General features: G+C 35.4%; 1 protein-coding gene and 1 non-coding gene across 2 annotated transcripts in view; one reads left to right on the top strand and one right to left on the bottom strand.

Moving 5' to 3' along the window:
* The window catches only part of KHDRBS3 (KH RNA binding domain containing, signal transduction associated 3), a 213,556-nt gene that overhangs the window by 81,307 nt on the left and 108,480 nt on the right, over window positions 1–23,769 (bottom strand). The gene's annotated exons all lie outside the window — the stretch shown is intronic.
* LOC123232646 lies at window positions 17,660–17,766 on the top strand. The gene has a single exon (XR_006505174.1). It is a non-coding gene; the product is annotated as a U6 spliceosomal RNA (small nuclear RNA).

Below are 23,769 nucleotides of genomic sequence, written 5' to 3'. Positions count from 1 at the left end.
AGGTCTCATTTCTTAAATATATGAAGAACTAAGTCAAATTTGTAAGAATCCAAGTCATCACCCAATTGATTAAAAGGTCAAAGGATATGAAAAGGCATTTTTCAGATAAAAAAAATAAAGCTATCAATAATCATAAGTAAAAAAATGTTCTAAGTCTCTCTTGATTAGAGAAATAAAAATTAAATCAATTCTGAGGTAACACCTAACATCTATCAGACTGGCCAATATGACGGTAAAGGAAAATGATAATGTTAGAGGGAATGTGGCAAAACTGGGACTCTAATGTTTTGCTGATAGAGTTGTGAACTGATCCAACCATTCTGGAGGACAATTTGGAATTGCCCAAAGGGCTACAAAAGAATGCATACCTTTTGTTCCAGGAATACCACTACCTGGTCTGAATCCAAAAGTGATAAAAAATATAGGAAAAAGGGCCTGTTTGTACAAACATATTTATAGCGGTTCTTTTCATACTGAGGAAGAATTAGAAACTAAATCAGTGGTTCCCAATCTTTTTTGGCCTACTGCCCCCTTTCCAGAAAAAAATATTACTTAGCCCCCTGGAAATTAATTTTTTTTTAATTTTAATAGCAAATAGGAAAGATAAATGCACCTGTGGCCATCATTGCCTCCCTGGTTTGCTGCATCACCAGGGGGCAGTAGCACCCACTTTGGGAATCACTGAACTAAAGTGATGTCCCTCAATTGGATAATAACTGAACAAACTGTGGTATATGATGGTGATGGAATACTATTGTCCTATAAGGAATGATGAACAGGATGATTTCAGAAAGAGCTGGGAAAATCTAGATAAATTAAGGCAGAATGAAATAAGCAGAACAAGTAAATAATTATACACAGTACCTATGATGTTATGGAATAATCTTATGTGATAGAGTGTTCTACTAACAGCAATACAATCATCCAAGAGAATTTTTAGGGGCTTATGAAAAAAGAATGCTATTCAACAGAGGAAGAAATCTTGGAGTAGAAATGCAGATGAAAACAAATGATTTATCACTTGTTTATTTGTGTGTATGTCTTGGGGTTTTGGTTTTATCAGATTATACCCTTACAAAAAATAATAACATGTAAATGTTTTGTGGGGTAATACATGTATAACTCAGACTGAATTGCTTCTCAGCTCCAGGATGCGGGGGGTGGGGGAGGAACAGAGATAATATGGATCATATTACTTTGGAAAACTTAAATGGAAATTTGTTTTTAAAATAAAAATTCGATAAAGTGGAAAAAATTTTAAAATAGAAACAACAGTTTAGAAATAGGTCCAACATTTATATGAAAAAATGAAACAATAATGAATCCAATCCAGTGTACCACTAAAAATCTTACTGGACTGAAAAAAATAATTAAGCACATTTCAAATCAGTCAAGAAACTGAGCTCAAAACCAGTGGTAACACTTTATCCCTTTTCTATTCCTGAACCCTCTTTACCAACTTTCCTGTCAAATGCCCTTTATCACCCTTCTGACCAGATTCTAACTTTGACATTGTGTCATTTAAAATTACTCTCCCAGGGCTCCTTGCTACAACTTCCCCCAATACCTCCCACTTCATTTGTGGGAGGTGCCAGAAAAAGTGTAAGAGAGAGAGTTTCGGGGCCTTTTTGTGCTCTCCAGCCTGGAGGATGGCTGATGCTAGTCTACTTCCTAGTTTTTCCTAGACCTTCCCTTTTCTAATTTAAATGAAATCTAGTTATTCTAAACCCTAAGTTGCTATCTGATCTTTTATCTGAGTCCCAAAGGGCTCTGGGTCAATTTCCCCCTGATGGGGCTGGGGAACCCTACCTTCTTTTTCCCTTCCTTTCCCTTACTCTACCTTCCTCTCTCCTTTCTCCCATCCATCCTTCCTCCTATTTTCCTCCCTCCAATCCTCACCTCAAAACATCCATAATTCCTTCCAAAGAAAATTCAGTATCTTCTCTCTTCCCTGACCCTCAGATTCATTTTCTCTTCCTATTTGTATTGGGTTGCTTCTATGGAGCATATATCTTAGGATGCAACCTAAGAATCAGATTTGATCTTCACAATGACACTGAGAGGTACAAGCTGTTATTATCCCCACTTTATAACTCAGGAAATTGAGGAAAATACATCTTTAAAGTGACTTCCCCAAACTCATACAACTAGTTAATATCTATAGCCAAATATGAATTCTAGTCTTCTTTATTAGATCCAAAAGCTCTATCTAATGGTCCACTTAGCCAATCTCTCTTATACATACTGTCTTTTTCATTTAGAGTGGGAATTCCTTAGGGACCAAAATTATATTTTTCCCCCCTATTATATCCCCCACACTTAGCACAGGCCATGATGCATGGTATATTTGTTCGTTATTATTCAGTAGTTTTTTGAGTCATGTCCAACGATTCATGTCCCCTTCTACGGATTTCTTGGCAAAGACACTGGAATGCTTTGCCATTCCTTCTCCATTTCACTTTATAGATTAGGAAATTGAGGCAAACAGGGTTAAGTTACTTGCCCAGGATTACTTACATAGCTAATAAGTGTCTGAAGTCGTATTTGAATTTAGGAAGCTTTAGTTTTCCTGACTTGAGCCTGGGCACTCCATCATATAGTACACTGAAAGGACATGATAAAAGCCCAGAAATTTTCAAAGAGAGAATAAACTGCCACCTATTCTAGAATAATTTGCAATCATCTTCACTGAATAGTCAGGAAAAATCACCTACCTGAGGTACCTAGTGTTATAAGGAAGTGTGGCAATCTTGGTTAAAGGAGGGATAAGGCTGATTGGAGGAGGAATGGAGGGGAAAGCTGAGTGTAGGGAAGGGATGACTGAGGTCTGTATATAAGAAGGTAAGTGAATGGAAGAGAGTATACAGGAGGGCAGCTCAAACAGGCTTATTCACTGAGGCTAGAGACAGAGGGTACTGGTAGGAAATAGGCTGGGTTCTTCAGGCAGGGAAGATATCTTTATGGTACAAGAGGATTGGGTCAGTCAGAAATATTTAGATAAAGGCTGGGGGTTTCACTTGTTAATTTCTAACTACAGGGAGGAGTTAAAGGATCCTCCATGCCAGTGAAATTGATGTCTGCAGGGAGTCTTGGTTGGGTACTTCTTGCCCAAGATGGATGCCTAGGTTTCCCTCAAGAAAAAAAAGAGATTCTCCCCTCTTCAGCCTTTGCCTTAATCTTCAACACAATGATGCACCAGAGGCTTTCTATAGGTAACAAAGGGGATTTATTAATGTCTGGGATAATCAGAGGGAAGGAGGTTTTAGGGTTTTCTAATTGCCACTAGGGAAAAGAACTGAGGCTGGGGGAAGGGTCACAGGAGAGGGTCAGACTGAGAGAGTCCAGCTCTCCCAGTCAGGAAGATTTCACTGTCCTGAAGTAAAAGTATTTATCAAATCACTAAATAAGGGGTAGCTTGATTTAAGGATGTCCTACTTGTCTACAGAAGCTAAACCCACAATGTCCAACCACCAAAACCACCCTTCTTACCAGGGCCCAATGGGGAAATTCAGGGTGTTTGTTTTAAATTCAGGGAAGTGTCTAGCAGACTCCCTATGGACACGTGGGGACTATCAGACTACATTTCCTGTGATTCAAATGGGTTTCTGGTTTCTGGTTCTTTGGGCGTGGGGACTTCTACGTCCCCAGGCATAGGACAGTTTAAATGAGAGGAAGGCCCAAAAGAATGCCTCTTGATCTTCCTGAGGAGCTGGGTACCAGAGGGACAGGATGGGCTCCGGCAGTAAATTTAAAAGATAAGCGAGGTCTTACATATATTTTACCAACATGGCCATGGCTTTAATTAAACTACTAATTTCTCTTATGATATCAGACTTTATCATTTTTAAGCGTAACAAGGGGAAATAATGGGGGTGCAAATGGAGAGATCAGGGAAAGGTCCAGAAAAATCAAGCTAGGTCCAAATGTCCCAAAAGACAAAAGTACAGGCCAAAGAAGAAGCCAAAAGGCAAAAGCCCTTCAGTTGGAACTTCAGCACTATTTATAGCCTCAGGCTTCCACTGCCTTTCTGAACATTCTAAAACCTCTAACTGCCAGGGCTGCTTACAGTTGAATTTGAAAAAGCCAAAGGCTTCTGCTAGCAACCCTGCATTACGCTAGATCAAATAAGCATCTAAGATAGCTTTTAAGTTCTATTATTTTCTTTAAATTCTTATAGTATACATATTAATAGACTTTTAAATTTCCCCTATGTAGTCCCTATAAATCTAGTTTTATGACATTTTTAATTAATTATTTTTAATTCAGATAATAATTAGTACTGTGGTATTAAAAGTAAAGAAGGAATAGTTACTTTCTCTTCTTTAAGGGAAACATTCATGATTAAGTTATACATGCCCGGCTGCTTGTCCCCACCCCCACATGTATGATGAGCTCTTTAGGTGCTCCATAGACTAAATGTCCTTGATAATTATATGACAGTCTGAGTAAATTTTGCTCAATTCCTCGCCTACTAAAAGATGAGAACCTCCATTATACTAGCAACACTGAACACTTTCACCACCCAAACTGAAAGTCTATAAAGGGAAAGGCTACTTACTACCCCACCATCACTCACTAAGATGCTTCACCTAAGATTCTAATTGGAACCTAAGTACTTGCTGGAAATATTCTAAAAAGGATTCTTATTTTGATTACAGGTTTTACCAGAACAACTGATGTCTCATACAACTCTGAAATTGAGCTTCTGTGACTGTTCACTACAAAATGGAGATCAATTAATTTGTCTTTATGACTAATGAGTACTTCCTTTCCACTATAGTTAACATACATATTGAAGTTGTCTCAATATCCTACTCAATGAACTTCTGCATTGTTTACCTATCCTACCAGACAAAAAGATTTTCTTCTTCACACGTTGAAAGGTTTTTCCCTTGACAATTCAAACAGCTATAAATACAAGGAGATATCTGAAGATGAAGAAAAAAGAGAAATGAAGTAGAACTTTCTGTTTGCATTAGGGTACAGTTGAATCATGCTAACTGCCAATTAAAGTAACTTGAACAAATTATCTACACCATCATCAAAGGAGGCAGAAAATTTGCCCTAAATAAAGCTTCATCATACTCCCTGGTGACTAAGCCCTGAGCCCTGAACTCAGGGAATAAGTGTAGCAAACAAGTTGTTTGCCATAAGTTAAGAGACTATGGTTAGTAAGATGAGCTACCAATCAAATATCAGAAGTATTTATTTAACACCTTATACATGAAATCAACTATGTGTTGTACTTGGAATATAACAACAAAGCAAAAAGTCAATCTCTGCCTTCAAAGAAATTACAGTGCATTGAGGAAAGATAACATGCATGAAGATAAATTTATATATACAAAAATATCTTAATATGTTATATATAGTACATACTTAACAAATATGTTTTATATATATGATTTTCTGAGGTGGGAGAGAACACTAAAAACTAATGTAGGAAAGAGTACCCATAGGATGTGACAGTTTATGAACTGAGTCTTGAAGAAAACAAAATATTCTAAGAAAAAGAGGTAAAAAGAGAATGTATTTTAGTTATAGGGTATGTATCCTCTGCAAAATCAGGAGGGATGGAGACAGAATGTTGATTTTGGGCAATATAAAAATGGGCAGTCATGCCTGAATAGGGTGTGTGAAAGGTTCTATGAAAAAAAGTGTACCATTTGACAGGAGTCTGGGAAAATTTCAAAACATATATATTATAGTTAGAAAATGGATATGTAAATTATTATCCTAGTTCCCTTTCTATATGATATTTCTGTATCTGAAGACAAGAATCATGTGCTATATAAGCCTTCCCTTCTTCAGATTATACAAGCTGTTCTTTTAACTGCTCCTCAAATAAAATAATTTTAAATACTTTCACCATCCCATTCACCTCCTTTGAATGCACTCAATTCTGCTAATTCCCTGTTTAAACTGTGCTACCCATACTAATGAAGTGTTGGTGGTGTTAGGCATTGGTTGGGTCATTCGGAAAACAATCACTCAATGAGAATTTATTATATACTTACTATGCTCCAGGTACTATTAAAGAATAATTTTGGTAAAATGATCATACATTTATTTTTACTCAGAGATTCCTCTTCTAGGCACATAAAGAAAGATAAATGATAAAAAAGAATAGTCCTATATATATCATAATATTTATAGACACACTTTTACAGTAGCAAAAAATTGAAAATAAAGTAAACAACTATTGATTGAGAAACAGCTAACCAAGTTGTAAGACATAGGAAATGATGCATAATGAAGGAATCAGAACCAGGAAAACAATAAACATAATTACTACAACAATTTGAGTGGAAACAACAATAAAACCAAAACTGAATTATGTGAAAATATGAAGAAGAGACATGAGAAGGTAATTTCTTCCTTCTTTAGTAGAAGTTGGGGAGCATGTAAGAGTAGAGTGCTGCATGATGTCACTTTTTTTTTTTTTTTTTTTTTTTTTGGTGTGTTGCCTGGTTTTCCCGGATTGTTTCTCTCTCCTCCCATTCCCTCATTCTTGTTATAGGGGCTATCTCTGGGGTTTAAAAACATAATAATTGTGGGGAAACGGAAGTGATTAAAAACAATATTAAAAATAGTATTCAACGTTTAAAATTTTTGCCAGTTACCTCATCAAAATATAAAAAAATTAAACTTTTAAAAAAGACTTTCTTGACATACATGAATGATAAGATAAAAATGGAGAGCTAAACATTTTCTCTAGTCCTCAGAAACTCTCAAAAACTCACCTAAATAATAATCATGGGCAAGTGGTAAAGCAACTCCAGAGGACCTCAGGTATATTTTAGAAGCCTAATAATGTAGCAAACTAGGGAATTAATAATAAATCTCACTAATCCCTAATCAGTTCATTCTTTTGCCTCTGCACTTACAGGGTGAACAACTTCATGGAACTGTGCTCTGGCACAGTCTCTGGGATTTTCTCTGCAGCTGCTTTAGTCTCTTACAGAATTCTGTTCTTAACCCATAATCTCATGTCAGCAAGGAGCTAACTTCCACTCTGCCCACTCATCTGAAAAAGAGGAGGAGGCTTGAGAATATTAATGAAGATGTGCTCAGTCAAGACAATTAAAGAACAGAGAGAACTAGGAAGGGCTACCAAATGGGGCTGCACTTGACCTTAAGGAAAGGGAACTGTTATCCAGGTATGTCTAGTCATGTTCAAATGAAGGTAGGGAAATATTAATTTCCCAACATGGGAAGAGATTTAGACTGCTCTGAAATCCAGGCCCCAGGGATGATAATAAAGTAGAGAGTAGTCTAAAAATGAGTGTTAAGGAAAAAAAGGGGTGTGGGGAGTTATTAAAATATACTTCAAGGAAAAAAAGGCCTCAGTTCAAAAATCTAGAGCACAAGTCAAAAGGTAAATATTAAAACAGAAGATAACAGAGTGATTGCAAATATCTCCAAATAAGTATTTCAAGACAAAGAAAAATAAAGCAATTCATGATGTAACAGAAATTCAGAAGAATTCCTGAGAAAATATGAACCTGAAGAAAGATGTTCCAAAATAGGTAGAGAGAGAAAGAGAGAGCAGAATCTTGAATGAGATTAAAAGAGAACAACTGACAAAATGTATAGCTTGGGGAGCAGAATTATAGCTGAAACCTACCCCCCCAAATCAAAGAAGCAAAAAAGATAGCTGATTAGCATGATAATTAAATTAAGTCTACCCTGCCCATCTCTAGATTTAATCACCAAAGGTGGGAACACCTCTAATTCTGGGAGGTCCACAACCCAAGTGTGCTAAAGTCAACTGACTGCCCCCTAGGCAGTACTATGAGAATCATCTATTGTGATTAGACATGCAAATTAAGAGGGAGGAACAGGAAGTGACACATAAATGACCCCTTTAAAAGGAGAAGGTCTTCAGTCAGCAAAGGTCTTTGGTGGAAGACAGTATCTGTTGAGGACCTCTTCTTGTTTGTGACCTAGACTTGTTCCACGTGGGTAAGTTAGGCTGACTGTCTCTTCCCTTGGAGTTTTGGGAGGCTCTACCCTCAGGCAGGCCTCTCTTGTCTCTCTAATTGTAAAAGGGCCTGTGGCTAGAAGCCTTGTTTAATTAACCTCTGTGCCCCTCTGTGGGGCCTCTAAATTCTTACCTGGTCTGGGCCTCTGGTCAGAGCCAGAGTTTCTCTCTCTCAATTTCCCTACCTTCAACCTTCCTAATTGTAAATAAACCACCATAAAAGTCAATTTTGACTTGAGATTATTCCTTAATTGGGGAAATTTCTCCTGGCAACCACCTTTTAATATGTTGAACCCATAAAATCCCTATTTCTCCCTTACTTTAGGTTTATAAATATACTCACATGAACAAAAATCTGGAATAATACAATAGGATTTCATTTTATACAACCAATATGTTCCAAGACTTTTTGCATAAGTTGAAAACCATAAATAACAGTAAATCCCATTATTTAATAAGTATTTCTTATATGATAAGTATTAAGATTTTGATTGAATTAAATAACTGCTTTAGCATAGGCCTTAGTGTCAGCCCCACAAATATCATCAGCAATAATTATGGCCTTGAACTTGTGATCCACTATACATCACCTTGCCTGACCCTGGGTTCAGAACCTGGTATCGTCCAACACCAGCCACTCTTATCTTTTTTTTTTTTTACCCTTGTACTTCAGTGTATTGTCTCATAGGTGGAAGATTGGTAAGGGTGGGCAATGGGGGTCAAGTGACTTGCCCAGGGTCACACAGCTGGGAAGTGGCTGAGGCCGGGTTTGAACCTAGGACCTCCTGTCTCTAGGCCTGACTCTCACTCCACTGAGCTACCCAGCTGCCCCCACTCTTATCTTTTGCATCACTAGCCTAGGCATCTCCACTCCCCCCTTTTCCAACAAGTGTCATTGTCAAATATCTTCTTGTACCAATGAGAAGTATTTCCTGATTACTTCAACCAATCCACATCTCTCTATTTTTATAACTGCCTTGAATTATTTTTGTACTCGTATAAAAGTTGTCTAATTCTTTTGAGTATATAGGAAGATCTCTCACAGTGTTCAGGTTCTCTTGGTCTTGACCAGGAGTCTGGCTTTGTTGTGAGACTTGGCACTCTTAAAATAAACCTAATTTCTTTGGTTTGGTGATTCAATTTATCTAAATTGTGTTCCTATGGTTAGAAATTACACAACAGCCTTTTACAACTTTTCTTAGGCTATTCAGAGGTACAAGCATCACTACTCTTGTATATTGGGACCATTATAAGTAAATTAAACAGTATTAATAACACAAAGAGAAATATTGTTCTGACTAGGGCACAACTTGTTATGAGTCAGAATTCCAGATAAAGACTGATGCAGGAGATAATATACTGACTCATAGTAATAGTTCTCAGAATGAGAATGCACATGACTGGGCAAACTGCAATAAATATGACAGAAATTTATTCTTTTCCTCATGAGGAAAGGCAGATGCCTTAGTGGCAAATGCAATGTCTAGTCACAAATATAAACACTATATGGGTCCCACACGTTAGACTTACCCCCTTCTTACTCTTGTCTGGAGGGCCAAGACATATAATCTAGGCACTAAGTCTACCCCCAACTAGCAAGATACATGAGCACATCACATGAGAGGGGGTAAGAATATCACCATAAATTTTCAAGGGTAAGAAGAATTAAGGGGGCAACTTATTTCTTGGGCCCTGATGATGCCCTTGAAGTGAGATTAAAAAGTCTGCTTCTAGACTTCCTAGAAGCTAAAAAGAGGCTTGTTTATCATTTTTAGGAGGAGGGGAGCTGGATGCTTTACTTTAAGAATCACACACTTAATTCCATCTCTTTCAAGGCGACCACTGATTAAAAAAAGATTTCCAAATATTTGACAAAATATTTGTAACGGTATTCTTTTTTTTTTGTCATAGCAAAGAACTGGAAAAAAGTGGATATTCATTGACTAAGGAATGGCTAAATAAATTGTGGTATGGGAATAATATAGGAATCTCACTATTTTATGAGAAACAATGAATATGATGAATCCTGAGAGGTAAGATTTATATGACCTAATGAAGAGTGAAGTAAGCAAAGCAAAGAAAAGAATGAATACAGCAATGTGAAAGGAAAGAATAACTGAAAACAAGATGAAGTAAATATAATAAAACTGAAAACTATACATGTATACATATGTGTAAATTTCATACACACACATAAAGATAGAGAAAGAGAAACACAGAGAGGGACAGAGACAGAAAATGCTGAAAAGACACAAAGAATAAGCCTGGTTCCAAAGAAGATATGAGATTCTTTTCTTCTTCCCATGCCCAATTCCTTTGCAGATATGAGATATCCAGGCATATAGAATATTACATTTGGTCTTTATTTAAAGTATCAATTAGTTCTATTATTTCTTTCTTATTCTTATTTCCTTTAAAAATATGCTCTGGGGGACTTCCTGATTAAGATGGCAGCAGAGTGAAAAGCAGCTGCTTAAGCTCTCCTAAACGAAACATACAGGACTCCTCAAGAAGACATAAAAACAAATCCAGAGGAACAAAGGGACCCCACAACAGGGAGCAGCATTGGAGGTACACGGATCGGGGCATTTCCATGGTATAAAGGGGTAAAACAGCTCTCACTAAAACGCAAGCTGAGCAACCCCCTCCCCCACCCCACACCATCTACAGTGCCAAAACCAGCTCACAAGAGTTAGAGCAAGTTTGGGGCACGCATTTAGTCCTTGGCAGCTACCTAGGGTGACCAGGGCCTACCCCTGAGAGCAGAAAGACTTAAGACCCCAAGAGGCTAAAGAATGCATGGACTTTGAACACAGACCCTGAGCTCAGGCAAGTGTGTGGGCATGGACCCAAGAGCAGACACGGATCCTGAGAGCACGCGAGGACCCAGATCCTGACCTCAGGTGAAGATCTTGAGTTGGGACCCAGTGCAGACAGGTATACAACTGTGGAAGCAGCGCCCTGAGACTGTTAAAGGAGCCTCGGGCAGAGGAATAAGCAAAGGGACCACCAGGAGGTTTGACCCTGAGAACAACTAGACCTGAGACATCAGGAGCCTAAAGAGGACAGACAGACCCTGAGTGTGAGGATAAACCTGAGAGGGCGCAGGGCTAACAATGGTAAGCCAGAGACAAGAACCCCAAAAGAGAAAGATCATCAAGAAGAAATCTGTAACACTTGACAACTTTTACACAGATAAAATCCAGACAACAGAGCAAACAGCACATGAGAACAAACAAATAATCATATCCAAACCTTCCCAAAATAATGAAAACTGGCTACAAGCTATTGAAAAGTTCAAATCTGAGATGATGAGAAAGATGGAAGAGATTTGGGAAGAGAAGTGGGAAATATCTCAAAAGGAAATTAACAGGTTAGAAGACAGAGAATCCCAATTGGAGAAAGATGCCCCAAAATCAAACAAAATGGTAAGCAAATTGGAAACCAAAATCTGGCAAGAAAATAACAGTTTAAAAGGCAGAATTTCACAATTGGAAAGTGAGGCAAGAAGACCAGAAAAGACCAGATTGAAAAGGAAAACCAAAAGATTAGAGCCAAAAACCAGTCCCTAAAGGCTAGAATTGAGCAATTAGAAGCTAATGATCTCTCAAGGCAGCAAGAAAAAATAAAACAAAGTAAAAAGACTGATAAAATAGAAGGAAACATGAAATATCTCAATGAGAATGTGACAGACGAAGAAATCAGGTCTAGAAGAGACAATATGAGAATTATTGGTCTTCCTGAAAAAGCAGAAAATAATAGAAATTTGGACTCCATATTAAAAGAAATTATTCAGCAAAATTGCCCTGCAGTTCTAAAACAAGAGGGCAATATAGACATTGAAAGGATCACACTCTACACTAGACCAAGAAAAGACAACCTCCAGGAAATAATCAACAACGTTAGCAAAGTTGCAGGATACAAAATAAATGCACACAAATCATCAGCATTTCTATATATTTCCAACACAAAACAGCAGCAAGAGGTAGAAAGAGGAACACCATTTAAAATCACCCTAGACAATATAAAATACTTAGGAATCTATCTACCAAAAAAAAAACACAGCAATTATACAAAAACAACTACAAAACACTTTCTAAACAATTAAAACTAGATCTAAACAATTGGAAAAACATTGATTGCTCATGGGAAGGACGAGCTAACACAATAAAAATGAATTCTACCCAAATTAATTTACCTATTTAGCACCATACCTATTAAACTACCAAAGAACTTTTTTACTTAATTAGGAAAAACTATATATAACAAAGTTCATCTGGAATAACATAAGATCAAGAATATCAAGGGAAATAATGAAATAAAATGTGAAGGAAGGGAGCCTAGCAGTACCAGACATTAAACTGTACTATAAAGCAGCGGTCATCAAAACGGTATGGTACTGGCTAAGAGACAGAAGGGAGGATCATTGGAATAGACTTGGGGTAAGTGACGTCAATAAGACAGTGTATGGTAAACCCAAAGAGCCCAATTTTGGGGACAAAAATCCAGTATTTGACAAAAACTGCTGGGAAATTTGGAAAACAATATGGGAGAGATTAGGTTTAGGTCAACATCTCACACCCTACACCAAGATAAATTCAGAATGGGTGAATGACTTGAATATAAAGAGGGAAACTATAAATAAGTTAAATGAACATAGAACAGTTTACTTGTCAGATCTCTGGGTAAGGAAACATTTTAAAACCAAGCAAGAGTTAGAAAAATTAAAAAATGTAAAATAAATAATTTTGATTATATCAAATTAAAAAGCTTTTGTACAAACAAAAACAATGTAGCCCAAATCAGAAGGGAAACAACAAATTGGGAAAAAATCTTTATAATAAAAAACTCTGACAGGGGTCTAATTACTCAAATATATAAGGAGTTAAATCAATTGTATAAAAAATCAAGCCATTCCCCAATTGATAAATGGGCAAGAGACATGAATAGGCAATTTTCAGGTAAAGAAATCAAAAGTATCCATAAGCACATGGGAAAGTGTTCTAAATCTCTAATAATTAGAGAAATGCAAATCAAAACAACTCTAAGGTATCACCTGACACCTAGCAGATTGGCTAAAATGAAAGAAGGGGAGAGTAATGAATGCTGGAGGGGATGTGGCAAAACTGGGACATTAATGCACTGCTGGTGGAGTTGTGAACTGATCCAACCATTCTGGATGGCAATTTGGAACTATGTTCAAAGGGCTATAAAAGAATGGCTGCCCTTTGATCCAGCCATTCCATTGTTGGGGTTGTACCCCAAAGAGATCATAGATAAACAGACTTGTATGAAAATATTTATAGCTGTGCTTTTTGTGGTGGCAAAAAACTGGAAAATGAGGGTATGTCCTTCAATTGGGGAATGGCTGAACAAATTGTGGTATATCCTGGTGATGGAATACTATTGTGCTCAAAGGAATAATAAACTGGAGGAATTCCATGTGAACTGGAAAGACCTCCAGGAATTGATGCAGAGTGAAAGGAGCAGAGCCAGAAGAACATTGTACACAGAGACCAATACACTGTGGTAAAATAGAATGTAATGGACTCTGTACTAGCAGCAATGCAATGACCCAGAATAATTCTGAAGGACTTATGGAAAAGAACACTACCCGCATTCAGAGGAAGAACTACAGTAGTGGAAACAGAAGAAAAACAACTGCTTGAACACATGGGTTGAGGCTGACATGATTGGGGACATAGACTCGAAACTACCACACCAATGCAACTATCAACAATTTGGAAATAGGTCTTGATCAATGACATATATTAAAACCAGTGGAAATACGCATCAGCCATGGATGTGGGGGGAGGGAGCTTGGGGGTGAAGGGGAAAGTAAGAGCATGAATTATGTAATAACCATGTTAACTTTTCTAAAAAATAAATATAAAAAATACGCTCTGCTCTAAGGAAGAGGAATATGAGGAGAAATCTAGAATTAATTTAAAACAAAAATATCAATAAGTTTTATTGAAAAGGAGATAAGGCAATTTGTAATTTTTCCAAAGGTTCCCAAACCTATGTAGAATTAATATGGTAGTAATATGTCTTGGTTTCTTGTAAAATAGGATCTCTTTTAACCTGAATGTCTCAGAACAATTACTCTTCAATTAATGTGATATTTCTACTCTATCCCAAAGGGATTCTTAGAGATGAGTCTTAAGAGTCCTTAGAGATAAAAGTTCTAACAAATTCATCTGAAAATGTGATTTTGTAGTATAGTACATTGCTAAGGAAAAAAAAGTGGAACTCTAAAACATGGTTTCTATGAAAACAGTATTTTAAGTTTAATTGTCTTATGTAATTTTCCCAGAACAAAAGAACATAATGTGTTTAACTTAAAGAAAGAGATTTTAAGGAAAACATTTCTTTAATTCAAAAAGGTGACTGGGTCTAAAGACAACACACAATCTACAAGCTAAGTTTTTCAGCTTTACCTCAATTTATAGAATCAAGAAAGACATAAAATTTTACTTTTTGAAGATGGTTCATTATTCTTGCATCTGTAAATAAGATTTTGTCTGAGAACACCTTATAAGCTACTAATTAGTCTCTAATATAACAGACTTATTCTCACCTATTTACTCTTGCTGGAAACATTAATTTTATATTGACAATAACTTAAGAAATATAAAATATTTTATAGTTAAAAAATCTCCCTAAAAAAGAATATATGTCCATTTTAACTTAATCTTTTTTATTGTCTTTAAAAAAATATTTTGTCCTTATCAGTAGGGGAACTGCTGAAAAAGTGGTGTAATATAACTGTGATGGAATACCATTGTGATGCAAGAAATAGCAAATGAGATGGGTTCTGAAAAACCTGGGAGAATTTATATGAACTCATGCAAAGTCAAGTGAGAAGAAGCTGAAGAACACTGTAGACCATCATAGTGATACTGTTACAATGATGAACTGTGAATGATTTAAGCTATTCTGATCAATATGATGATTCATGACAATTTCAAAGGTCTCATCATCAAATATGCTATCCATCTCCAGAGTATTAAGGAACTGTGAACAAAGAATAAAGCATATATTTTCCCTTTCTATATATTATTTTTATTTTTATTTTTTAAACATGGATAATATGGATATATGTTTCGTATCACTACATCTATCATACTGCTTGTCTTTGCAATGGGTAGGGCTTGAAAGAAAGTAACTCAAATTCATACAAAAGATTAAACTGGCTTATTGCGGGGAAATAGTAATACTCTGCAATATAGGATGGCTTTCTCTGACAAGGTATGGAAAGGTATACACAAAAATATCAATAAGTATTGTTAAAAAAATAAAGAGTTTTTTAATGTATTAGAAATTAGTTTATTCAATTAGTTCAGGGAATTCATTATTTAGACAGATATTTTAGTTTTATACTTTTAAAGAAATGGGACAAAAGACAAGCATTCATCAAGACTTTAGCAAAACTCAACTATAGATCTAGAACACATTCTGATGAATCAACAGATAAGATATTAATAAGAGAAAAGTTTTCACTTTATATAAACTTGCATTAAGAAAATTCAACTCTGCCTGAAGAATTCTAAAAGAAATCCATATTCCACAATTACTAAGGCATGGGAAGATGTAGCAAAAACATGCATGAATAGAGAGAGGGGAAAAGTATGTCTATTAGTACCCCTTGATTTTCCTGGACAAAGATGGAACATTCAAAGAAATAATAAGAGGTTGTAAAAATTAACACAAGAATCGGAACTAGGCAGTAGATGAGAATGATGTAAAGTTGATTGAATCTCAAAGAGAAGAACTGTCCAATGAGGTTCTGACTGAACTGCTACCAACAAAGATTACAGAAGAAAGGAAAGCTTAGGAAATTCAGTTTGAACCAAAAAGGTTCACAATCAAATGGCTGCCAGAAGCATTTCATCATTTGACTGAATTTTTCTTATAACATAAAGATGGATACAGATATTTCAAGACTTTTTAAAGTTACAAGACTAGCTAAGGATAATACTGCTTTCTTATCAGATATATGAGTGGAAATAACAAGAATAATGGTCCACATATCTCAATAGTTTAAAAAAAAAAAGCTGCACAGTCAATCACCAATTAGAAAGGTTATGTACATTGGGCAGGGAGGGGCAACAATACACTGATGTTAACTTTATGGTGTAGTTCTATATATACTTTATCATTACTTTACCTTTCAGTTTATTATCATAGTACACTATTTAATGTCTTCATTTTCATATTTTATGACTTCCATAAAGGCATTATTTTATGTATGCCTTTGCTATATAAAATGAAATGGGTGAAAAGGGGAAATAACATTAAGTAAAAATCTCTACATAGAGAACTGTGAACAGTATATTTACATAAAATGAGAATTGTCTGTAAGGCACCCAGATCATCTAAATGAGAGATGGTATCTTTATACTGTAAGACAAAAACAAATCAACACGTGATGAAATGATTTTAGTATATTCCCAAATGGTTTAAGACAGAAACTAGAATTATTAAAAGCAGAAATTATATAAAAACTTGAAACCATGGTGATAAATCTCATCAAAGAAACAAATGAGAGAATAAATGTTGAGGAATACAAATTCCTCAAAGTAAGAGAATGTAGGAGAGAAATAAAAAGTACATAAAAAGATAAGCTTGGCAGAGACAAGGTAGTAGAGCAGAAGGAAAATCCTAGGTTAATTCTCATACTATCTCCCTCCAAACAATTTTAAAATAATTCATCAAATTGAAATCTGGAAGGGCATAATAAAAAAAAAAAGTTTTGGGTGACCCATTTTTCCCCCAGCTAAGGACAACTTAGGACCTTAGAAGGAGGGGATCTGTGGCACTTGGATGGGGATTGGCCCGAGCACAATAATTAAAAGTAGCATCAGCTATAGGTTTTAGAGGCAGCAGTGGTGATAGCAGGGGTAGCAGCAGTAGGAGCAGCATTACCAGGAGTACTGATCATCCAGAGATGGTAAAGGGATTGGATACCAAGCAACTGATGAAGGAACAAGCATCATTTCCCAATTCCATTGCACATTATTCAGTATCTAATCACAGTGCCAGGACTGAGAGGAACAATTATGGTTCTAAGACAGAGCCCTAGGTTCCTGGTTGTAATTTTCAGGCAAAGAGAAACAATTGCAATTGGTCTTGAGGGAACACAGGCCCCTTCAGGTAAGGACTAGAACTCAGACCAGGAAAGCAGTGTCCACACTATCCTTGGATCACAACATCAAAAACAAGTTGGGAAAACAGCAGCGTGGACAAGTTTGAATCTTGGGATACTGACATTTTCTTACCTCATGCAAAGAGGTGAGCAAAGCCCAACTATAACAAAGTTATAAGTCAAGAAAAAGGCTAGAAAAATGAAGAAACAACAAAATGATCATAGAAATATTATTTAGGAAGCCCAAGACATGACTTCAGAAGAAAATAATGATGAAAAAATATCTATAAGTAAGGTCTCAAAGAAAAATGAAGATTTGACAAAAATAGGGATTCCCATAAGAATTAAAGATATTTTTAAAGAACAAAAAAACTTGATAAAAGATGTAGTAAAATATTAAATAAAAGAACTTCAAAAGAGAAACTGGACAAATGGGGAAAGAGTTTACAAAACCCAATTATAGAAAATATATCATTAATTGGTCAAGCAGATGATGACGCCATGAGAAATTAAGAAATAATAAAGCAGTGCTTGCTTTGGCAGCACATATACTAAAATTGGAATGATACAGAGAAGATTAGCATGGCCCCTGCGCAAGGATGACACACAAATTCGTGAAGCGTTCCATATTAAAAAAAAAAAGAAATAATAAAATAATAAAGCAAAGACAAAAGAAAAATAGAAGAAAATGTGAAATACTACATAAGAAAATCAGATAGACAGGAAAAAAGATCAAGGGAAGTAATTTTTTTTAAAAAGATATTTTTCCCTATTACACATAACAATTTTCAACATATGCTTTCTGAAATTATGAGTCAAATGGTCTCCCTCCTTCCCTTTCTTCTCTCTTCCCAGAGATGGTAAACAATATGATGTGGATTATACATGTTATTATCAAGCAAAATAAACTTTCACATGTAAAACCAAAACACGATAATAATACAAACTGAATTGAAAAATAGTATGCTTTGATTTGCATACCAACTCCAATATGGAGCCGTATATAGCATTCTTGGTCATAAGACCTTCAAAACTGTCTTAGATCATTGTATTGCTGAGAGTGGCTAAGTCTTGGTCATCCATCACAGTTGATCATCCATATTACTGTTACTATGTACAATGTTCTCCTGGTTCTGCTTATTTCACTCTGCATCAGTTTATGTTGTATTTCCAGCTTTTTCTCAAATCATTCTGCTCATTATTCCTTTTTTTTTCTTTTTAAGTTACATGTACAAACAATTTTTGACAACTGCTTTTAGACATTTTAGAATTCAAGTTTTCTCCTTCCCTACTACTCTCTTCCCTTCCCTGAGGTGATGAATAAATAGTCAGATATACAAAATAGCCAATCTTTCATGTGATACATAGCTCCACATTGCTCATCATGAGGGAAGTTACATGTCACATATATAATAGAAATATCATGAAGAAAATATAGTGGAAGATGGCAGGCTTTGACTCAGTTCTCTATATATTTGAGAGATGAGTATTTTGTCAGAGATATTTGCTAAAAAGTTTTGTTTTCCTTCTAAGCTTGGTAGCATTGGTTTTACTTGTACAAAAACTTTTTAAAAGTAATGCAATCAAAATGATCCATTTCATTTTTTATAATATTCTCTAAATCTTGTTTAATCACAAACTCTTCCATAAGTTTCACTAGTAAACTTTTCCATGTTTCCCTAATTTGTTTATGGTGTCACCTTTTATTTCTAGATCAAGTATCCATTCTGAACTCATCCTAATGTATAGTGTGAGATGTGGGTACATGACTAGCCTCTGCCATACTGTTTTCCAGTTTTACAAGAAGTTTTTGTCCAATAATTAGTTCTTTCCCCAAATGAATGAATCTTTGGGTTTATTGAACACTAACTTTCTACAGACATTGACTGCCATATATGTTGGTTCATAACCTATTCCTTTGATCCATCGCTCTATTTCTTAGCCAGTAATGAATGGTCTGTTCTGATGATTACCCTTTTATAGTACAATTTGAGAATTGGTACAGCAAGGACTTTTTCTATATTTTTTCTCATTATTTTCCTTGATATTCTTGTGAATCCTTTTGGCCCTAAGTCTTTTTTTTTTCTTTTTCTTTATTTTTTAAACCCTTACCTTCTATCTTAGAATCAATACTGTGTATTGGTTCGAAGCCAGAATAGTAGTAAGGGCTAGGCAATGGGGGTTAAGTGACTTGCCCAGGGTCACACAGCTAGAAAGTGAGGCCAAATTTGACCTCCTATCTCTAAGCCTGGCTCTCAATCCACTGAGCTATTTTTGTAACTTTATTTTATTGTTTTCAAGTATGTTTTCATTGATTATTTGTTTTCTTTAAAATTTTCTTTTCTTTGATTTATATCCCTACTGCAGGTTAGCATAGATAAGGTGTCACAATAAGAAAAGGATAAGATAAGTGTAAGATTAAGACTATTTTTGGGGGGGGGAAATATAATAATAATATTAGGTATGACATTAGAATTACATGGAATAGCGAGCATATGGGAGAGATTTTTTATCTCTCCCATATACTTGAAGTGGGGAAATTATAAGGATGATATTAGAAATTAAGTCTTGTTATATTAGTTTAGAGATAGGGAGAGAAGATGGCTTGGGAAAGAATTCGAGTTTAAAAAGAGAGTGTCAGTTTCAAATGTTAACAGTTTAACAGTTTTCTGTGGCAGTTAGTCTCTGGGTGTGGCAGTTACTCTGAAAGGGAGCAGTAACTCTCTCTTGGGAGTGCTAGGAGGAGGTGACATCTTTTCTCTCTCATCTCATTTTCTGTGGTAGAAGGAAAGGAGGGAAAAACCTGAAGGAGTTAAGTGATTTTCCTATCCGAACTTGGGAAACACTAGTGACTGTCTATTCCTGTTTCATAAATTGTTATTCTGAGAAGACCAAAGAAAGACCTGTCCTTTGGTTTGGACTCCGAATTTGCTATTGCTGAGGCTTGGTCAGCTGATCTTAGTTATAATAGTGTTAGTTTATTGTAGAATAGTGAAAATTTGGGTTAGTCAGACCAGGAAGGATCATTGTAGCCTGTGGAAACAGGAGAAGTGTTTCCTTGAGGAACCAGGGAGTTTTATTTGGGTGGAGTTAGAATCCCTTAAGATTTAGAAATCCTTTTTTATCCTTATATTTTCTTTTTTTTTTTTTTAAACCCTTGTACTTCGGTCTCATAGGTGGAAGATTGGTAAGGGTGGGCAATGGGGGTCAAGTGACTTGCCCAGGGTCACACAGCTGGGAAGTGGCTGAGGCCGGGTTTGAACCTAGGACCTCCTGTCTCTAGGCCTGACTCTCACTCCACTGAGCTACCCAGCTGCCCCCCTTATATTTTCAATAAATAATTTATTTTTATATAATAAGAGTCTCCTTAGTGTCCTTGTGCCTGGCCCTGAAGAGTTCACTTATGAGCTTCACTTCAATTATATAAACTGAAGATACTTTGTAAGCACATTGAGCAGAGTATTTAATCAGTTTATAATCAATAATCAATTCATTTACATTTATTTTTACACTACCAGGGACTCTCCCATGGCCAAGCCTTTTTCTTAAGGGGTTCTTTGATAGTTTGTTCAATTTCCTTTTCTGTGTTGGGGTTATTTAAGCATTTTATTTCCTCTTTTGTTAATCTAGGTAGTTTATATTTATTTAGATATACACCTATTTTACTTAAATTGTTAGATTTATTGACACAGTGGGGAAAAACTCAATAACTGATTTAATTTCATCATTACTGATTATGATTTCACCTTTTTTAATTTTTGATACAGGAAATATTGTTTTCTTTGTTTCTATAATCTAGCTAACCAATGATTTATCTTTTTTTTTCTTTCATAAAGGCAACTTGTCTTATTTATTGTTAAGTTCAATGGCTTTTTTTACTATCAATTTTATTAATCTCTCTCTTTTGATTATCAGTGTTTCCAAGTTGGTGTTTTTTTCTTAGTTTTTTTAATTGCATGCCCAATTCATTGATCTACTCTTCCTCTAATTTATTGAGGAATTAAGGAATGTGAATTTCCCTCTAAGTACTATCACATAAATTTTGATATATTGTCTCTTCATTGTGATTTTCCTTAATGAAATTGTTGATTGTTCCTAGAATGTGTTGTTTGGATGGAGACTTTATTTAGGATACCAATCAATTAATTCTTAATATTATTTTCTATTGCCCTTTATGAGTGTAATTTATATTGCATTATGGTCTGAAAAGGAAGCATTTAATATTTCTACTTTTCCACATTTTGATATGAGATTTTTATACCCTATTATATGATTGATTTTTGGTGAAGACCCCAAATACTGCTGAGGAAAAGGTAAACTTCCTTCTATTCCCATTCAATTTTCTCCAGAGGTCTATCATATTCATCTTTTCTAAAATTCTATTTACCTCATTAACTTCTTCCTTGTATATTTTTCAGTTAGACTTGTCTATTTCTGTAGGGAAAAATTGAGATCCTATACTAGTAATGTTTTACTAACCATTTCTCCTATAACTCCTGCATGTTTTCATTGAAGAATCTATGTCATTTGGTGCATATATGTTTAATATTGATACTGCTTCATTGTCCATGGCTCCTTTTATCATGATGTAATTTCCTTCCTTATTTCTTTTGAATCAATTTTTACTTTTGCTTTGTAGGAGATCATGATTGCTACCTGAGCTTTTTAAAAAATTTAGCTGAGGCATGAGATCCTGCTCCAGCCTCTTACTTTTATTCTCTGTGTGTCTACTGTGAAACTGCGTTTCTTTGTAATCAGAATACTGTGGATTCTGGTCTTTAATCCATTCTGCTATCTTTTTCAATTTTATGGGTGAGCACATTCCATTCACATTATAGTTATGATTACTAATTGTGTATTTCCCTTGATTTTATTTTTCCCATTTATTCCTCTCCTCTTCTTTTAACTTTTCTCTATTTACAGATATTTTGTTTTCAGCAACTGCCTCCCCAAGTTCACCTTCCTTTTTGTTCATATCTCTACTTATCACCACCATCCTAATTCCCAGGGTAAGGGGAGGTTTCTATAGAGGGCTGATGTGGGATTTAGTATCACTTTGAGCTAGTTCTTCTGAGAATAAGGTTCAAACATAGTCACTGCCCCATCTTCTCCTCCAATGTATTTGCCTCTTAATTGGAAGCAATTTACCTTTTTCTCTCTCTCTTTTTTTGGGGGTTGGGGGGATATCAGTCCATCTTATTTGGCTTCCTTCATTCTTCAGTTATATACTGCTTTTCACTGGTCTGATAATGATAGTTCTTAAGCATGTTGGGTACTTTAGGTATCCTCCACACTAAGTATTTTTATCTCTCAAGAATCTAGTATATCTAATTATTTCAATTAGCACTTTCCCAAGAATGAATATGCATGATTCATCTTCAGCAAAATCCTTAAGATTTTATTTAATTTTTTATACTTCTTTTGAGTGTCAAATTTATTCATCAAATTGTATTTTCAGCTGTTTTTTTGCTCAAGAATATTGAAATTTCATTACATTGAGCATCAAAATTTCTCCTTCAGGATTATGCTCAGCTTTGCTGGGTATGTAATTCTAGGTTTTAGACCAAAGCCCTGGGACTTTGGGGACCTTAATAAAGAATCTAATAGCTCCTGTGTAATCCTGATTGTGGCTCCATGATATCTGAAGTGTTTCCTTCTGGCTGCTTTTAATATCTTTTCCTTGACCTTTGGAGTTCTGGAATTTGATTCTAATAGTCAAGAGGTATTTTATTTGGGGGTCTTTTTCAGGTGGTGTATGGTGGATTATCTCAATTTCTATTTTTCCCTTTTTTTCAAGGATATCAGAACAATTCTTCCTGATGACTTCTCATAATATAGTGTCCAGACTCTTATTTTTAGCATAACTTTCAGTTCTTTTGATGATTTTAAAATTCTCTCTTTTGAACCTATTTTCCATGTTGGTCATTTTTCCAGTGGGGCATCTTATTTTCTTCTATTTTTATCCCAATTAAAAAAATTGTCTCATTGTTTCCTGATATCTTACAATTTCATTAGTGTCTATTTGTTGAATTCTGTTTTAGAGAGTGTTATTTTCTTCCTTGAGATTTTGTGTTTCCTTTTCCATTTAGAGAATCTTATTCTGAAATAAATATTGAGTTGTTTTCTTCAGATTTTTTTGGGGGGCCCTCTATTTCTATTTGGTCCATTCTATTCCTTAGGGAATCATATTCTTCATTGCATTTTTGTACCTCCCTTTTCTTTTGGCCTAGTCTAGGGAATTAATTTCTGCAGTGAATTTTCCCCAACTGTTGAGTTTTTTCTCAATTCTCTTAATTTTGTTTTTTAACTTCTTTTCAATTTCAGCCAGGGTTTTTCAATGAGCCCTGATAGCCTTTCACATTTTCCTTTGAGGCTTCACATTTTTCCTTTTTTTTGTCACTGTTGACATCAAAGACTTTCTATAGTCAGTTTTTTTTTTTTGCTTTTGTTCATTTTTCTAGATTTTTTTCCCCTGTTCCCTTACTTATTTGTTTCTAGGGTATAGGACATACCACTCCAAGCTTCCTGATTACTCTTCTTTGGTACATGGGGTGGGCCCAGCTGCCTCTTTTCTCACAGTGTTTGGTTGAAGAGGTGGCCTTACTGGCTTGATCTGGGGAAATTTGTAGTTGGTTTT

This window comes from Gracilinanus agilis, chromosome 1 (genome assembly GCF_016433145.1).
Source record: "Gracilinanus agilis isolate LMUSP501 chromosome 1, AgileGrace, whole genome shotgun sequence".
Lineage (NCBI taxonomy): Eukaryota > Metazoa > Chordata > Mammalia > Didelphimorphia > Didelphidae > Gracilinanus > Gracilinanus agilis.
The sequence above is the reverse complement of the archived record's forward strand: the minus strand, read 5'-3'. Positions and strand labels throughout refer to the sequence as shown.